The following is a 19848-nucleotide window of genomic DNA, read 5'->3' on the forward strand; positions in this document are numbered from 1 at the left end:
GACCTTGAGGTGCAGTTGGCAGAGGATGCCCTTAATCTGATGCCATAAAATAGATGAGAGCAAAATCCCTATAGATATTAGGGTGCCTAAAGTCCTCTTGACTTCAGTAGCCTCCATGTCTTTCTGAATCTGGCCCTGCTCTCCAGCTCCTCCTGCTTCCCAGCTGCTCCATGCTCTCTGAGGATGATGGTGACATAGCGCACTTCCCACCAGCCTAAAATGTGAAACTAGAAGATGCACAAACCTGTGTTGAACACTGAATAATGTGCATTGCAGCTTGATAATGCTGATGTCAGGAAAATAAGCAAAAGCTTCCCCTCTTTGGGCTGCCAAAGGGAGGCTGTTTCTTGCCACGCAGATACCTCAGTGTGTTCACACCTGGGGCTGGTGCAAAGACACCTCACTGCTTGCATCGTTTGGTTTAGGCATTTCTGAGCAGCAAACTCCTGCCAAGGAGGGGTGTCCTCCCATGGTGCCCAGGGGTGGATTGTGCCCATCAGCCCTTGTGAAGGTTGGGGTCTGTAGCTGGCACAGGGGTTGGCACATGGAGGCTGAAAATTGGAGGTTTTCTCCTTATTCAAAGGTCATTTCAGAAACTTTATTTATGAAACTAAATGGAGAAACTACATCTGTTAATACTGGTCTGTATGAGCTTATATTTTGATGCATTTTATGGCTATAATTCCTTCACCTGTTTTTACAGTGTATTCTGCTAACCTTGTTCCCTAGTTTGCATTGCACGTGGACGGTCACTACGTGAAACTTGCCAGATGCAGTCCTGGGCTTATTGCTTCTCTTTAACTGAATCAAATCGAGATGATTTTGGCAATGTATTGGCAATCTCTTTTCCTTCTGTTAGTTCAGTCTCTGAGTTTAATGACAATGACCTGAGAAATGTTTGCTTTTTGGGTGTTTTTTAAATATTTTAATTTTTGTTTTGTTTAAACAAAGCTGAACAATTCCCACTGTATTCAGAGCTGTGACGCCCAGTTCCAGTGACAAGTACTAGATGGATTTGTCCCATTTTGTTTCTTGGCAATGTTCAGAAATATAATTTGTGTCATCCTAAGTCCTGTGTCAGTTTTTCTCTTTCTCTCTCCCTCCCTTTTTTTCCCCCGCCTTTCCTTCCTTTATTTTAGGAAGCTGAAACAATTCAGGACTTCTCTCTCCTCAAAGAGTTGAGTAGAGAGGCTTGGTTTGTCCAGGTGCCATTAAAGCTGGGGGTTAATACAACAGATGGGATGGAAAGGGCAATGCTGGATCTCTTGGTCTTTCCCTTAATGAGTACAATGGCAAAATAAACTTTTTTTTTACAGCTATCTCTGGGCCTGCCTGTTGTAAGGACCTGGCAACAAATGAGTGCAATGTATTGATGGAATTGAGACCTTTGCTTTTAATAGCTACTGACCCTAGGGTGATGTGATTTTCATTATTTAAGGTAAGTTTGTAGATGGGAGTATGCAACCAAATTGGTTGCCTTACCCCATCTGCCAGGACATCTCCTAGCTCCCTTCTGCCTTGCCATACTGAAGTGAGCTCTTGCCTGGAAGTCTTAGGTGGAAAGCTCCAGGTTTTGCTGCCATGCTGTCTTTGTAGGTGATGGCTCTAGTTTCTGGGTTGGCTTTGGGGTCTGCCTTTTAATGAGGCAGTTTCTTCACTTGTAGAAAGGGTGTTTCTGCCCTTCAACCAGAGTGTTCAGGATCCTGAGATGGAAGGGATTAGAGGGATTCACAATTCATGGCAGACCATCCTTGGGGCATTCCCTCAGAAGCCTGATTCCAAACACGCTCGTGCAGGAGCATGCAGGACACAATGTGTAAATAGAAAATGCCAGCCAAAGGTTGGAATATGATCTGATGCAAATCAGTGCCAATTAGCACTTTGATGAATGGACTGCCAGACTCTGCTTTAACATGCGTGTGTGCAAGCCTCAGTGCCGGAGCGGGGAGCTGGCCAGACCATGTTTGCATGGTTCCTTCATTTCCAGACGGTGTGGAGGATTTAGTGCCTTTTAGCCTTTCACCTCTGTGGCACTTGGATGGACCTGAATCAAATCCTGCAGCGGTTGGAGTGGAAGAGTCAGGCTGTGCCCCAAAACAATTGCTGCAGTTGGTGACTTGGGCTCTGCCTTATCTTGGCCTAATGGCTCATACCAGGCTGAGCCAGGCCTGCTCTGCAGGGGCTGGGAGCTTAGCTTGTAGGGCAGGAGAGAAACCCTGGGGCAGGAGGGCTCTGCACATGCCTTGAGTTTGCCCTACCTCATAAGGATTTGCTCCCATCACCCACAAATGTAAAGAAAACAGGGGCGGGGAGAAGGTGGCTGAGGGGGAGCACTGCACATAATTCGTTGTCAGCCACCTCTGCTCAGCTGTGTAATTCATTCCCAGTGATGCCTGCTCACTCCAAATGAGTGGCGCTTGAGCTCGCTGGCAATGTGCAGGCTGTGGCAAGGTGAGGCCTGACAGCGCATGCTTGGAGCAGGAACAGGCTCGCAGGCCCCCAGGGCCAGCTTTGAGGAGCTCTGATCACGCTGATGGGAGAGCTGGGCCTCACCCTGGGAACACACTGGAGAAGGAAGCCTCTACAGATGGAGGAGGCACAGGGCTAGGCCGTGGTGCCTGGAGGCTGGCAAGGCTGAGGCCATGGTGTTGTACGCCTAGAACATTAAATGCCCACGTGGACTGGCATTGCTAGTTGCTTGGTCATGGCCAGTGCCTGTGCACCGGGGACCACCTCAGAATAACCTGTGCCTGAGCACAAGTGGGCAAATATCTGTGCATTGGCATGGCTGAAATGATTGCGTCTCATCCTGCCACGGTGCTCTTCCAAACTTGTTGTACCCAGCAACTGATCTGGCATCCCTGGGCTCCGGAAGCCCAGCTGCCCAGGGAAAACTTGGATGTTGGGGGGTGCAGTGTCCTGGGCAGGCATAGCCCATGGGCTGGCCATGCCACCACAGCTGGGGGCCTAGCGGGCGCATGCAGCAGCATGCAAATACGAGCCTCGGCGCTGTTTTTCTGGGCCCAGCATTACTGCCTGTGAGTGCTTGGAGGATTTATCTGAAGTGAGGAAATCAGCCCCCTGCAAAGGTCCCTGCTGAGTTACAGAAGCACCTGGAGGCTGCGCTTTAATATCAAAGCAGCCAGGGCAATTTTTGCTGCCTCGTGCAGTTATTGGGTGTGTGTGTGTGTGTGTGTGTGTGTGTGTAAGAGATGCATACAGAGATAGAATGCCTGGTGGGAGACGCTGAGTCTCCTACAGTGTGCCTAGCTCTATTTGTCAGGGCCCAAAGTAGTGGCCTTCAGAAGGGGACTTTCCCCTTTTCATGGGATGTTAATTTACCCRGACAATCTACCCAGCTCTGGAGAGAGAATATACCACAGGATGCAGTCAAAATGTTACGCTTCAAGTTTGATACCACTGGTACAATGAGAATCTAAACTTCTGAATGGAATTTGAGGTTTTAAAGGGGTTGTTGCCCAAATGGTTGCAGTGGTCTGCAATATCAACCCTAAAAGTTGAAACAGAAAAAGAATCTAAGATCTAAAATGGCTAACTTATTTTTGTTAAAATTTGTTTGTTTGTTTTGGCTGCTGCCTCTTGAGTTTTGAAGCCTGGGGGTTAGTGACCCAGCGGTACACATGCAAAGCTGCAGATGCGATTTCACCCTGCTGGAATTTTAATAGCATCTCCTCAGGAGTGAAATAGTGGAGGCAAGGTCAACCGGAGTGATAAATACATGGCCTGCCGGAGCTGGGAGAGAGCTGTCCCTTAACTGTCTTGTTAATAAGCAACAAATCCTGGCCCAGGCTGGTTGAATGCGTCGGAGATATGCGCCAAGCTAGGGTTTTGCTCAGGATGGAGGGGACTGTATTACCTTGCTTTCCCTGTCTGGTCATGTGTTTCTGGATGAGCGCAGACTTGCAGGCAGGTAATGGGTGCCTTTAGCCTTGTCACCCCACTGTGAGATGAGGCTGTGCTAGTCCTTGGGGATGGGGTCACATAGGCACCGGAAAAGACTTGGTCATCTGAAGCAGGATTTAGGCACTACAGCCAGATCCCTAATATCTGCTCTTTGACTTGGAGTTTCCCTCCAGTGCCTTTGCCCATGCCTAGGCCACCCCAGTGCAGACAAGGCCATGCAGCTCAGCACCAAAAGCCACTGGGATCCAGGCAGTGAGGTGCTGGACTCTCTAGGGAGGCCCTTGTTGCGGGAGTAATGCTGTTTCTCCTCTCCTGTTACCTCTTTTCTGCCTGGGTGACGCAGGCACCTTTTGCAGAGCAGCACTGCCGCTTCCACAGGTGGGGCAGCCGCTGCCTCCCTCCTGCTGCACGGCCCAATCCACAGAGCCATTAATAATGGTGCAGGAGCAGGAATTCAGCAAGTGCCCATGATTAATTAGCTCATCACTGGCAGTTAATGGCCAGCCTGCTCTCCTTGGCCTGGCAGTGCAAGTAATGGAGTAGGCATCACTTATCACTGGGTTGGGAGGCAACGAGCTGTGTGCAAGGCACAGCTGTCCGCCAGAAGCAGCGGACAGAATTTGCAAGATATTTTGATACGCTGATGATAGGTACTTGGTGAGATTTTTCTCAGATGCCAAGGGGCTAGATCTGTAAGGGGGCTTACTAGCTATCGGACCTAACTGTCTTTGGCTCTCTGTGGTTTTCTTTTCCTGGAAGTGGCTTTATCCCATGTCTGCCTGCATTTGGAAACACAGCCTGTTACTGAGATTGAGCAACTTATTCGTATGTACTCTGCTTGCCTGGGCACTTTCTCATGAATTAATTTACAGAAATTCAGGTGCCGGCTAGGCTACATCAGGCACATGGGAGTGGCAGAGCCGTGCATTAACAAGGACATTCAAGTGAAGCTAGTTTTTGAAATCTAAGCAGGATAAATCAATCCGCTCTACAGGTGACCCTGCCAGGCAGGGGATCTGGGCTGTCTCGCAGAGCTGCTCGGATCAGAAGGGAAGTCATTTCTTGCCTATGTCCTGCCAGCAGAATTTGGCTGTTGCCGTTTTTATCCTTGGCCTGTTCAGGCCATTTGGCATTGATGGGACCAAGTGCAGGTTATCGCCTTGGTCCCAGCTGCTTTGCAGTAAGACAGGAGAAGAGCTCCAGCAGGAATGCAAGGTATTAAAATTAAACTGCCCCCACTCATGTCCTTTGATCAGCATGACACAGTCCAAGGTGTGAAATGACTGTGACATGAGCAGTGCTACTTCTGCTCCAGTAAAAGGAACAGTGCAACCCTGTTGGCCTCAGAAGGCTTTGATCCTGTGTCCTGTGCTGGCAAATCGTGTTCCCCTTTAGGGCACCTTCTGTGACTGCCACGATGCCAGCTATTACGATGGAGCCTGCATATGTGTGGTAACTACACAATGTTCAGAAATCCCTGTGCCTGAGACTTTGTTSCTGCTGTCTTCAACCAGCGCTGTGTGCGCCTCTGAGATCTGTTTACCTGCAGGCTTCCTGGAGTGACCTGCCCTCTCATATCCAGGATTACCACTGTACGTTTTTATTGGAGGCTGTTAGGAAAGACCTGACTATTGATTTTGCAGAAGACATTGTACTTGCTGTTGAGGGCAATGATGTGGTTAGGTATGCATCAATCCAGCCTCATGGAGGCTCTCCTGAAAGCTGCGAGTGCCTTACCTCAGTGCAAAACATCCCAAATGTTTGATGAACACCCTACATAAATCTCACCAACTAACATCTCTTCTTGGGAGAACAGGTATAGCAGAGCACCAAACAAATGCTAGAAGAAAGAGATCTTTTTCTTCATGGACATATAATTCCCATCATATGAACTGCAAGATTTCAGGCTCCTCTTGAGAAATCTGAGGAAAGCCCAAGTACAGTGTCTGTGAGGGGAGCAGCCAGGGTGTTTTAGGGGCCAGGCAGTGGCTTAGCTCTTGCTGATCACATGAAGAATCACATTCTCCAGGTATGCCTTCAGCCCCTGACAACTTTTCCCCATAACCCACACTGGAGATTGGTTTGCCCCTCTGCAACGAGTAGCTGTCTTCCTGCTGCGTTCAGGCGAGACCCAACACTTGCTCTTTCACGTATGATACAGACACTGTTTCTTTGCAAGGGTGTAAATTACTCCCATCTAGTGACTCTTTTATGAAACACTTTCCTCCACACAGGGAAGAAGAATGCAACTAAAGTTGCTAATTAAATGTTTACCATTAAGTACTTTATATATTATATACTATAGATCATTCCATCCATTAAACAAACAATTTAACTCCCCTTAACAGCATTACTGTCTATTAGGATAACCAGCATTCATATCCTATAACTCTGCATTTCTATCTAATTAGCCTTTCTTTTTTACTTCATATTCCTATTTAATTAATCTCCGCATCAGAGCAGAATTCCCCGTATTCAGCACTAGGAGAGGACTTGACTGTTTCTATACACAGGAGGGCTGAGGGGCTCAAGCTCCAAGCAATTGTCTTGGACATCTGCTAAGATTTCCTCCCCTGAGTCATTGTTTAACTCCGGAGAAATCTGTCTCTGGGTAAGAATCTGTAGCTTTGACACCCTCCTGATTATTTCAGATTATCAAAGGGCTCCTCTACATGTGATGGCTACAGCTGGTGTAATGACACTGATGTGGCTGTGTAGAGCATCTAACCACAGCTCCAGCAGTGCGAGGCCACGGTGGGGCCCAGAGCACTTGGGACAGCCCATATATATAAATAACGTGTGTGTCTCCGTCTGTGTGTGTGTATATATATACATGCATATGCATACATATATATTCTTATTTAGCAACATATCCTCATGTCCCAAGAAAAGTAAAAATCTAATTTGAGTGCACATTAAATCTGGATCCAGCACTGCCCTGATCTCAGTTGTCCAAATCAGCTGTTATGTGCAATGAGGGAGGGGGCTGGGTTGCTGTGGGGTCTCCACAGGGCAGTGGGACCATGATTATTGTCAAGGGGAGTTGGGATTGCTGTTCTAACCCTTGCCCCCAAAGCCCTTCTGACCCCAGGGACATGCTGGGGTCACCAGCAAATGTCACCAGCAAACCTGGTGTCATGCACATGCCTCTGCATGGGATCCCTGGGAGAGACACCTAGAGTTAGCAGTGCTGGGAATCTCACAAATGCCCACTGAGAGCTTTCCTGTCCTGACACTGAACTAGTTGAACCTGCTTCTTGCCATTTCCTACTATTCATGTTGGCATTTGGATGAAATCTTTGTATCCAAAGCAAGAGAGAAAGCCAAGACAACACAGGTAATTGACCCAACATTGCCTTGGAAGAAGACCCCACCCTGAACAGGCTCACGTTATCACTTAGAGCAACACTGTGCCATTTTTTTTTTCCCTCAAGAAGAAAAGTTTATTTGCCAAAAAAGAAGAAATACTCAAAATAAGTCAAAAGGAGGTACACAGATTTTTAAATACAGATCATCTCATCTCTCCAGGAATTTCATTCAGGTACATCTGACATAAGGTGTTTATCTTCCTCCTGGCTAGAAAGGCAAGGAGTTTGGGTTGTGAGGGGCTCACTCTTCGCTCTGGATCTTGGGATATGGACAAGAAGCTGGGAACAGCTGGTTGTTTCTTACCTAACCATGGCGAAAGAGTGGATGCAGGTGATCTTTTGCTTGCTTCTGGCCTCTAGCTATGGCTGAGACCTTGAGCTAACTGGGAAGATTGTAACACCAGCCTGCTAGCTGGGTTTTGTGTGCAACTCTGCAGGCTCAATTTGACAAAAGTTTGTAGATTTGCCCAGGCTTAGATCTTCTGATGGACATACTTTTAACTTAGGTTGTTGGCTAGTTAGCTGATGAGGCTGACCTGTGAAATGGATGGGTACAGAAGAGACCATGCGAAAGATTCTTTGGCTCTTAATGTCCATGATGCTATATACAAAACTGAATGAGGTTAGCCCGTGTTTTGAGTGCTGCTGTGACACTGAAGCTTGGATCAAGCCTGCAAATAGTGCACTCTTTTGGCATAAATGCCCTGTTCTCTTAAACCCCAAACCATGGAGTTTGCTGTGGGAGGCTGCCAATTTTTCTCTCTTCTCCTCAAACATTTACTGGGGATACCTAAGATACCCAACACAATAGCATCCTTGGTAAGCAGATTAAATAGCAGGCAGGGAACACCTTGGTTGTCACCACTTAGCATCCAAGCTGCAGTGGCTTTGAGGGATTGTGTGGGCCCCTTCAGAGACCCTGAGCAGCTCTTTTAGCTAGTACAGAGTCCAGAACAATCAGGAAATTGAGTTCTTTTTATTAACTTTAAAAGAAGACATTAGCCTCAGCCAGGAGAATAAAACCAATTTATGAGGCAATTAGCTCTGTGAAAACATTTCATTCTCCCTAGAGCAGCCATCTGAGGAGCATCTTATTCCATCTGCACAGCCTCTTCCAGCCTTGGGTTTACAGCACACTTCATTTATCATWAATAATAATAATGTATAAACAAATAGCTTCCCAATGTGCATGTGGGACAGCTGGGAAGGTCTTCTTCGCCTGCAACTAGACTGAGCTGTTGGATTCCTCCCAACACATACAATTACAAAAATGGTCTGATCACTTGATCGTGATTCATGTTGATGCTCAAGATCTTTGTAAGTGTTATTTTACATGGGCATTTTGTAGGATCTGCAAGGAGGGTCAGCTGCAAGTGAAAGAGTCTGAGCTACATGAAGAAGCCGTAGGAGCAGACTCAGAACTTTGTGTGTGTTTTCCAAGTCCCTTTGCAATAACTGCACCTTTCTCAATTCATAGGAATTATCTGTTAAGGCTGCAAGTCTGGACAAAAGCTGAAATGGGGGGTCTTCCACTGCCATTATTGTTCTGACCAAAAATGCCTTCTGAATGAAGAAGCAGATGCAGGGATGAATGTGGACTGGAGCTGACAGAAAAGCTCCATTTTCTACTTGTGGGCTAGTTTGAGACTTCCAAATTTGGCTTAAAAGCAAATTGGGACGAAAAAATCAAAGTTCAGTTTCAATGAACTGATTCAGAATATCATTCTGCCAAACTCCTGTTTTCTTTATTTTCCTGTTTCAACATTTCCATTTTATTATAAACACCTGTTTTCTGAAATTAACTACATGATGTTATTGTGCAAGTAAAAACTGTGTATTGGCAAAACCTCCAAAACTAGCCATAACATTTTTACTATAAAAATTCTGAGTGAAGTTAGTGAAGTTCCACAGAACTTTATGATTCTGTTAAATCAACATTTTTTGACATAAGGTTACCCAGCTGGAGAAGTGCTGACCAGCTTTGCTTGGCTTATAAATGAAGCACTCCCTAGGAGAAGGGCCCCAGGCTTACACTATTTTTACTTCCATCAGCAGGAGGGAATCCAGTAGGACTTAGTGAGAGTTAAGAAACCAAAGGGGAGAGAAAGTGCAATTGTCTGCTCAATTAGATGTGGTCATATTAAAATAGCCAGGAAAAAAAGAACCAAACGCAGAATTCTTTAATATCAGTCAGGATGCCTGAAAGACAAAGATTAAGTTTCCTACAGAAAATTTCCAGGTGTTAAAATTGGGGCTTGAATCTCAAGCAGGATGTACCCAGGCCTCCAAGACAATAGTCTTTATATTTACTAGGCTATATTTACTAGGCTAAATAGATGAAAGGGCAGTGAAAAACTGATGAAAGCCAACATTCGGAGTCACAACTAGCACCGGTCCTGTTGATCCCTGGCATCTTGGATCCAGTGATGGATACAGCATAGGAAGCATGAATCCCAGTTAGGCCTCCTCATCCTTGAATGTTCACTGCTGCCTTTCGTCCCTGGATTAAAGAAGAGATCCAAATCAAATAAGATTAATTTGATTCTAGCTGGTTTTGGGTTAAGCCTGTTTGTGGTTTTAAATGCTGGAGTAATTTGAACATGATTTTCTTGTTAAGAGCCAAACACAAAAAGATAGTGTATTATTTTTAACACTCCGTTATCCTGATTTGCAGATACATAGTGGGAACATGGAAACTTCTGGTTAGCAGGGGTTTGGTCAGAGACATGCTTTTCCTCTGAAAAAAGCCCATTTTTTTATGAAAGATAGGGCTAGAACCAAGGGTGAATTTACAGACAAACACTAACAAGACACACAGGGACTGAGTAGGCAAGTGTTGAAAGAACTGTGTAAGAGATGTTGGAGAAGAAAGAAAGGGATGTTTGGTGGGAGGAAAACATATGTTCATCTTAATTAACAGGCCTTTGCAGATGTGACAATCTCACCTATCAAAATGTAGCTGGAGATGCTCCCGTGGCTTCTGTGCACACCCCTGCCAAGGCACCATCCCTAGGTAGGCCATCACCGTTTGGGAATCAGGGCCCCATATCATGCATTGCTCTTACCCCCTCTGAGATGGGGCACACCAGCTGTTGTGCAATGCTGCAAAGCAATTTAATGTGGGAAACACAGAAAAATTGTGGAAAACTGCATTTTCCCAGAAGTGGAGAAGGAATGTGGGTAGGCAGACAGTGACTGGAGTGGAAGGAGGCTAGATCATTGGGACCTGCCTCCTACAAGGAGAGATCCTTGGCAGCCAGCTCCCTCCTTTATGGGGTTGCTCAGTGGCTTTTAATCTTTTCTAGCTTCAATTTATGGGACCCTCGAGATGTTCCAGTGCCAGGATAGAGCCCTGCAGGTCAAACTGCAGCCTGCTAGCAATATGCTTGGTTTTACTAGTTACTTTTTGTAGATGTCTCAGCCTTCATCCATAGAGGACTGGTGAAACTTCATTCACTGAGCTCCTCATAAACCTTTAACAGAGCACATACAGTCTCAGGAAAGTGCGTAATATCCTTTCCCACCCAAATGCATATCCAAGCCTTGACAGACCTTGCAGGACCACAGCCTCTGGCACTGTGGCTGCAAACCCTAGAGATACAAGCTGCTCAGAAGGGGACAGTCTGTGTGAGTGACCCAGCTCATTCAAGGTTTTGGGAAAAATGTCCCACGCAATTTCCAGTTGCACATTTTCCTAGTAATCCACACTGCAGATTAAGTGCAGGATTTACATTGACTCAGAAGTGCTGTTATCAATAACTCAACCAGCCCAAGTCTATCAGTAGCTTCCAAGGGATTTATTTATTTTTTTTTAATCTTCTGCCCCACTTCTTCCTCCATTATTGAGTTAAAGGTCTGGTTAACATCTCCTTTGAAATAATTCTGCCTTTAAATTTTGATGACTCAATGTGTCTAGCTAAGGCTTTTTAAAAGCTTTTAATTCTAAGCTTTGGGAGGTTTACAGTTGGTTAAATCTGTAATGCCTTTTCTCTTTCCTGCTTGAACTTTCTACTGTTTTGGCACTCTTCAGCTCCTGCAAGGTCTAATTTAGGCTCCATCAAAGCACTTGAACAAGAAGAGAGGAATAATTCTTCCCCTTACCCCATCTACTAATGCATGTATAAATGACACTGTCAGTAAAGAGATTGATTATAGCTTGAGGAGGACATAGTCCTCTAAGATATCAGCTGTCATAGCAGCATCATTCTCTATGGAGGCTGTAGCAATTGAAACGCATCCTGCACGTGTGTGTTTTCAATACACCATGCACATCTGACACTAAAGTTATTCCTGCCTGTGTCTTTCCTAGTCCTGTGCATAGAACTGTTAATTTTATATCTAAGCAACTTTGATGTCTTGGTCCCTATGACCAGGGACACAGACATTTAAACAAGCCAGAGGAGCCTTGCTAGCCTGTGGCCTTAGAGGAAGGATGTGGACTTAGCCTAGTTTTTAAAGCTGAGGCGTTGTTTTATGGCTAGAGCTGCTGCCCACCATCACACTTGCTCAACAAAAAGATCTTGAGCTGAACAAGACAGAATTACTCTCTCTGTGGCTAAAGGTGAACGATTACATTGGCACAGGGGTAGTAGCAAAGACACCAGCTTTTCACCAGCCCTAGATGCTACCCTGGTCTGCAGGACAGCCAGCCAGGGGAAGCCTTTGCAATGTGACACTGCTGCTTGGGGCCATGCTGTGTTTCATAGCAATGACAATTCTAGAGTGCTTCTGCTTTGCCAGCCTTCAGGTGTAAGATAAGCTCTAATCAGTTGTTTGGAGGGGGAGGGGAGGGGGAGGAATGAAAAAAAGGGTGAACAGATATGCTGTGTCATACCTGGAAACCATCTTTTGCTACCTGTGTTGTTACATGCATCAGCTTTGATAGGTTGCTTAGTTGTCTTCTGGCCAAATATTCCTGTGCTGATGTACAAAAGCTGTCCCACTTTGATACTTATTCATACAAATGTTAGTACTGCTATTTAGGAAGCAGCTGTCAGCTGGATAATTGCACAGAGGCTGCTAGGTTTTTGTGCCGATTAAGAAACGATTCAGACATCCTTGTGGGAGGCTACAGCGTAATGTTTGGGCTGGATTTTCAAAGGTGTTTAGGTGCTGGAAGATTCAGATAAGTGCCTGGGGGGATTGACAGCATCTAATGCTTACTGCAGTCAATGGGTGTTTTGGTGCCTGAGCTGCCTTGATGCTTTTGGAACTCCTGTTTGCAAGATGTTGGTAATTCGCCTTGTATCACGGAGAGCTGGCAACTACAAAAATTCCTGATGCCAAGGTACAGCAAACACAATAAATCTACAATCTGATGGGTCTGCTGCTATTGAAAAATGATTTGGATCAGAGGCCTTTGAAATCTTAGAGATCATCTATGAGGAAGGACTGGATCAGGAGACAGTTCAGCTAGATGGGGCTTCAGGAGAGCTGACTTCAGTCTTTACCCTCACCCAGACTTACTGTGGGATCTCAGGAGGTCATGAAAGCCCAGGCCCTTGAGAAAGTAAAAGTTACAGCTGGTTTAGAGGTCTCTTACCCCAAGTCCTATTTAATCCCTAAATAGGTTTTGATTGCCACTATGTGCAATTTCCATCAAGAGCTACTAACACATTGCTCCTCTTCAGATATTTGGATAAAACATGGTTTTCTAYGTGCAGAAGATTTTATATTCCTCCTGCTCCCCTAGTCTGCAGGGAGAAGCCCAGCCCCATGCCTGGGCTTAGCTTGAATGGGCAGGCAGTATTCTTTGGAGGCATTTTGTACATGCAAAACTTGTCCTCCAAGGCCTCATACCTGCATAATGGACCCTTATGGGAAGTCATCACTTGTGGCATTTCTTACGTGCACAGGTCTGCATCAAAGTGGATGGGAATGTTATCTGTTCTGGCACCCTTCTGCCATGAGTGCCTGTCGCAGGCTGGGGTCACGGTTATTTTCTCCTTGCTGGCTGGCATTGGGTGGTAACCAGGGGCTTCCTGTGAGATTAGCTGGGCTCCTTCTCATCTCCTTAAGTGATGCTGTCCACATTGTCACAGCAGGAAATCTGTCACAGAAGGCTCAGTATCATGCTAGGCTGATGTATATCTCCTACTGGTTCGTCTTCCTCTCAGGACAGGCTGGAAAAAAACATATCTCTCTTATAAGTGTCATTCCAGAAGGGATAAAGTGTCTTTCACCAATACGAGAGGCAGCATTATAAGACTTTACACCTTCAGATACCAGGAAGGATAGGGCAGCAGGCCATCTTCAGCTGTCAGACACACAGAACCAAGGGCATCCTCCTCTTTGGGTGCTGTCAAACTTGATGCTTTCTTACAACATTCAGATCTTGCTCGCTACTTGGTACAACCTGGGATGCAGCTGGTTTTGGAGCTGGGCTTGGACAAAGGTAAGCCCTTGCTTACAAGCAGTTCCTTTACAGATCACATAGGACTTACCACTATTGCATACAGGGCTTTTGCTATGGTCCTTCTGCTGCTGCCATGTCATGGTTGCTATCCTTCAGCACAGATGTCCTGTGCAGCTCTCATCTCTTCAATGTGTCTCAGCCCAGCTTTGGGTTTGGGGAAAAAATGTGGGGCATGCTCCCCACATTCAGCCTCCTACTGGGGCTTGAAATTGGCCTGCAGGTGACATTGGTCAGTGTGATGGGATGGAGGAAAGCTAATGGGTCTTATCTCAGCTGGGGAAACAGGCTCTGTAATTAGGCTAAAGCCATGGAGCTGCCAGTTTTGTAACTTCTTTTCTGCTTTACTTAGTATGTGGAAGCAAGTTGTATTGCCTGTTCCTCAGAGGATAAAAGCTGTGCTATCTGAGGCTGGGTCAGGCCCAGGTGTGTGGTCCAGCCATCAAATGGAAAAAGGCAGAGGATAATGACTGCTGCGCTGGCTTTTCAGCCAAAAAAAAAGAAGACAAGGCTACCCTCTCCAATGAAAAGGAGGGAGACGAGGAGCTGGGGAGAGAGCGTGTTACAGTCATTAGCACAGAGTTTAAAAGAACCAGCAGTGGCCTGTATTTTAAAGTCCCGTCAGTAGCACTTAATAGCCTTGGCTTCCCACAGAATTCCCTTAGCCTGTTTGCAATCCCTCCTGGCTGTTAGACTAGTAGATTTATATGATTTTACAGGGGTATGAAAGAGTTGCTTTGTTGCACAGCACCATTTCCCTGTAATGGATTCTGTGACAAAACAAATTTCAGTGGTGTAAAAGTGCCCAGGCTGCAGGTCCAAAATAGTCCATTTGCAACATCCCGTGGTGAGTGAAAGCCACAGAATTGGTTATACCCACACTGTAAAAGATAGCAAAAGAAATAGGATCAAGCCAGGTGCTTATAAAGGGACAGATTTATGGCAATGACCCATGAATTACAAGGAGCACGATTCTTTTTGCTCTTGAACTCAGCCCAATGTTAAAGAGCCAGTGTGCTGAACACTTCATGGGCTTTGCAGACAAGATATTCTTGGTGGCTCCCTGGACCACCTTTGGGGGAACCTGTATGTGTTACTGACACGCTTGCRCAAGGGCATATTTCTTCTTTCCAAAGAAAGGTCAGCCCATGTGGGTCAGCATGCAAAATGGACCTGGGGAGGTGGCCAGCTGCCTCGGGAGTAGTGTGGTATGGAAACCCCTCTCCATGTCAGGGTCTGCCAGGCATGTGGAGGTTGCAGGAGGAAGCTGTGAGCAGGGAAGGATGCCTGAAGGGTGGCCCTGGAGGAAAGGGAGCAGCATGTTGCAGGGAGGGAGAAGGGGTCTTATAGTCAAGGCTGAGACAGAACTGCAGCTTGTGGTTAAAAATCCAGAGGACATTTATATCACGATATCAAGCAAAGATTCTTTCCCTTCAACATTTCACATCGCGTCTGTTTTGAAAGCACAGATTTTCATTCCTTGAGGAAGGTTGGGAAGTTCAGCAATAGCAAATACCACATCAGATCACCTCACAGTGTTGTGTCCATCACTGCATGACAGCTTCAAATATCAGGGCAAGACTAAATCTATGGTCACTGCTGGGCAGCAGACACAGGATGCAGCTGATCCATGTGCGCAGCCATTTTGTGTTTAAAGAACTACTGGGAAGTCTGCAAAACTGGTGCTTCTCCTGACTGAATGGCCACTGACTGAAGGACTACATTTGTGAAGATGGCTGGAGAATGAATCCATCCACTGCCCTTGAAAAATGACTCTTTTTTTCTGCTGCTGTCTTGTTGTGGATGAGAACCTCTTCCTAGCAGAGTCCAGAGTCCAGATCTACCTCTGCCTCCATAAAAACTTCTAAAATTGGCTCCTGATGGTGATTGGTTTCTAGGGGCTACCACATAGAAGTAAGCATGAATATTGTTTGAGTAGACGGATTGCCTGTCCATACCTCATTCAACCGTGAGACAGCAACATTCCCTCTGCCAATGGGGCAGGTTTCCTTCATCACAGCTAGAGTTAAGGCAAATTTCAAATTAAGTTAGTCAATTTTCCAATTCTTCTTCACCTTCTGCCTATGCAGAACAACCAGGGAATCTGGATTGACAGATTGGTGTTAGAGCTGCCACCTGCCAGGTTTTTATCTAGACAGTGCAGATATTGGTGCGATGTCCAGTTGATGTATTACCTGGACTTTAGGATTGGGATACATCTAAGCCACCATAAATACTTACAGTAGAAGATGTCTACAGCTAAGCTAGCAGTTCAGGGCTCAGGAGGGGGACAAAAGGCACTTACTGGTTTTAATACATTTTATCTGGCGGTAGATGCYGGACATAGGCCAGATGAAGTTGTCTCCATTGGCTGTAGAGGAAATTGAGTCTGTTAGCTCAGATACGGATAGAGCTAGAAAGGTGGGCTGCAGTAGGTGTGTTAGCTAAATTTCACCATGCCTCGACAGAAGCAGCTTGAGCTGGCCCATGAGCCTAAAGGAGGATTGGAGTTTCCCATGTTTGTACCCCACCCCCAACAAGTACATGCATTCACATAGAGCAGAAAAGCAGTCATGCTACCTTGTTGGACACATGACTTAAAGTGGGAATTAGGCTTGCCAGGTCTGTCCTGTTTTCTAAGCCAATTTTAGCCCTGTTCCTCTCTAGCCCTGTGGATATCATTGGAGAAAGGTGACTTTTAATAGTCCAGATTACATTCCAGTTCAACCACCTGATGTAAGACCCAGACTGAGAATATTCAGCCCAAATCTCAAGTAAGTCCCTGTGCATGGCTCACCAGTCATATGCATGTACTCTCAGAGGGCAGAAGATCACCCCTGTGAGGGCTGAATGTGTGGGGCTAGGATGACTTTGAATGATGGGATATATGCAGAGGGATGTGCTCCCCGGTCAGGCCTCCAAAACAAGCCAATCTGCAGATGCAGCGCTCTGTGAGTCTGCAAATTATGAGTGGCTGGCCTGGGAGTAGCGAATACATTCACACTGCTGTAAGCTCATGGTGAATGGAGTATCGTTCCTGGGGTCACCCACCATCTGTGGCTTCTCTGGTGTAATCCCAAATGTGATTCAGGGACAAAAGTGTCTTCCTGAAGCCAGGAGAACTTTGAGAGCTTTCTTCATTGCTATGGAGCTGCTGCCTAAACCAGGAAACACCAAAGATCCTGTTGCCTTATGCTGTTAAATCTCTTGCTCTCAGCATGGCAGCTCTGCCTTGCTACTCTGCAGAAGAGCTCAGGGTGGCAGTGCTGCTATGTGGTTTGAACCATTCCCTGGGTCGATTTCTTTTTCTTGCTGATGTGCAGGGAGTTGTATCCCCACAGGGAGCATCAGGGGTTTCACATGAAAAAGACACAGGCTAAAACTGCAGAAAGCAGTGCCTTGCCATGCTGGGCTTAATTAAGGGTGTGCTGAAAGAGTCCCTGTTTGGTTACACCTCTTTGCAGACAAACTGTGTTGGAATTCAATTGGTTTTACAGCAAGGCTGTGTTCGGGCTCACATCTGGCAGTATTAAATCACTGCCCTGTAGGAAGAGATGGTTGTTTCCATTTTCTGCATTTGGTGTGGCTACATGTGTCAAACACAGTTTCTGCTACAACTGATAGTAAAAATGTGCAGCTGTTGTAGGAAACATTGGAAAGGAGCAGTCTAAAAGGCTAAAATCTAAAAGGCCATTAACTGTTAGCACTGCACAATCCAAAGGAAACTATAGCTTGAGAATGACAGCAATTTGTCTCCCCATCAAGACTGTCAGTGGACCTTTGCTGTGGCTGGGAGATGGCGGTGGCACATTTGTTTGATACGGACACAGTCCTGTGGTGCACTGATTGCTGTTTCACTTGTGTTCTTGGCACTGACCCGTCTCCTGGAGATGACTGCCAGTGCTTCACACATCTGAGAAGCTTCAAGCAACTGATACACAGAAGCAAAATCTGCCTACGTTTCATTTATTTTCCTGTGTAATTTGTAATCTATGAAATCTATTTTTCTACATAATCTAATCTACCCACCTAATTAGATACATCTGTATAAATAGAGATTAAGGCAATGACGCCTCAGGTTTTTTTCTAGGCATGTCCTCTTTAACCACTCCAAAACATTGTCCACATTGATCTTAAGGATTTCCCATGTTTCTTCTGGATTTCCAGTATAGTCTGGCCTAAGCTACCTATGCTGTATAGTTACTGTTTCCCTGAGCAGCAGATCCGTTGTGTGGATGCTGTGTGCAGTTTATGTGGAACCTGTGGCCTGTGTGCTTACAAGCACGTATGTTTGTCCAGGGACTCCCAGACGGAAATAAGGCAGCCGTCAAGACGTGTAAATAGATATAGAAATATATCTGTGTATCTATCTATGAAAACACACACCCATACACAGTGGCTGAAACAGAGCTGTTGGTGTTACAGTGGGGAATTTCAGGAGTCCTGGTAGGAATGTGACCCTTATATGTTGTGTAACGTGACGTATAAGCAAGTATGTATATAAAGCTGTGTGTTTCCTCTCTGTAATATGTCACTCAGGGTAATTCCAGCCCTACAAGTAGAATTGTAGATAGTCTATCCTGGAATAGTGACAGATTTAAGGCCTGAAATATCCTTGAAGCTATGTTGATTTGGGAAGAAAAGCATCTCCATTTGTTCTTGGTCGAATCAGGGCTTCCCCTGAGCTTTGGCAAAGCCCAAGACAGTTGGCTTTTGTATGCTGACTTCTGTTCCTGGCCCATCCAGAGGCTTCCCTTGCCAGCTCCTTTCTCCTTGCTGTGCTTTGGATCTTCTGTTTGTACAGCAGGGTAATATCCCTGAGCCATAAGGGGGATTAATTATCATGCTTATAAAGCACAGTGTCAGCAGTGCTTTAGGTAGAGCTGATTGTGGTGGCGGGTGACCATTTGCACTCTTTTCCAAATCTGTTTTCTACAACCCTGCTACTATGTGGAGTCAAACTGAATGTTGCCAAAGGGGAAATGGCTCCATCAGTGAAAGGGCATTCACTTTCTATTCCTGTGCTCCCTTTCCCAGCCATAAGCCAACAGGGTTATTTTGCCAATGCTTTGGAGACTCTTTGGATTGAAAAGAAAAAGGGCAAAGCGTAAGGAATAAGGAAAAGTAACAATGTGTAAAATGGAGCCAAATGCAGTTTTCTGGGATTTGCAAACCTTGCAAAATCCAGGCAGGGTGTTTTATTCCTTGGAGCAGAGAAAGYACTTGCTTTTTTGGAGGATGAGGGATTCCACCGACTTTCTGCAACACGAGTCTCCACTGCTGTGCTGTTTCTGCTGCCGAGAGAAAGGAGGTGCGAAGGCTCCTGTTTATTTGGCACGGCCAAGAATGTCTCCAAAGCATCAGATTTCAAATCAACAGTTTCAATCTTTTCTATCTGCCTGCGTTGCTTTTCCTTCATGTTTCTTTTGCTGCTTTTCTCCTTCTAAATCCTCCCCTCCTTTTCCCAGATCAAACTCTTTCTCTCATGGCAAACATCATTACTACAGCAGGCAAAATGAAATACGCCTCAGTCCCAGGGAAGACAGAAACCCAAGAGGGAAGGGCAAAGAACAGCAAATAAAGAGGTTTGCAGAATGCCAACACAGCAATGGCAGCAAGAAATACAAGACAGAGCTGTTAACCACACAAGGAAATAAATGCTCCTGTGGGAAAAATCATACACTAATGCCTATTAGCTTAATAGCCCTGTGGTTTAGGCAGAGGGCTAAGAGACAGGGGGTCTGGGCTCCACATGCTGCTCTGCCGCAGACAGGCTGTCGCTTGAGATGCTTGCTATACCCTTGAATGTCTTTGATTTTAGCTTTGCCACCTTCCAGTGTAAAACGGAAACCTTTTTCTTCTGGGGCTGTCAGATGCAGGCAGAGGCCAGCGAAGTCAGGATGAGCCCACGCTGTTATCGGGTGTAAAAGTCCACCGTGTGCGTGTGCAGAGTCTGATCTCTCCCCAGATGCCCATATTGTGGCTTCTCCCCTCCTGTATTACTGTCTGGAAGTTGGAGCTGAATGAAGAACTGCAGGACTTCTTTTCAGAAAGACATTGCACACAGTGTGCCCACTTAAAAAACAAAGTACTGCACAGTTATTTGTTGGTTGCTGGGAGTGCTGGGACTGAATCTCAGAGCAA

This window comes from Apteryx rowi, unplaced genomic scaffold (genome assembly GCF_003343035.1).
Source record: "Apteryx rowi isolate R43461 unplaced genomic scaffold, aptRow1 scaffold_47, whole genome shotgun sequence".
Classification (NCBI taxonomy): domain Eukaryota; kingdom Metazoa; phylum Chordata; class Aves; order Apterygiformes; family Apterygidae; genus Apteryx; species Apteryx rowi.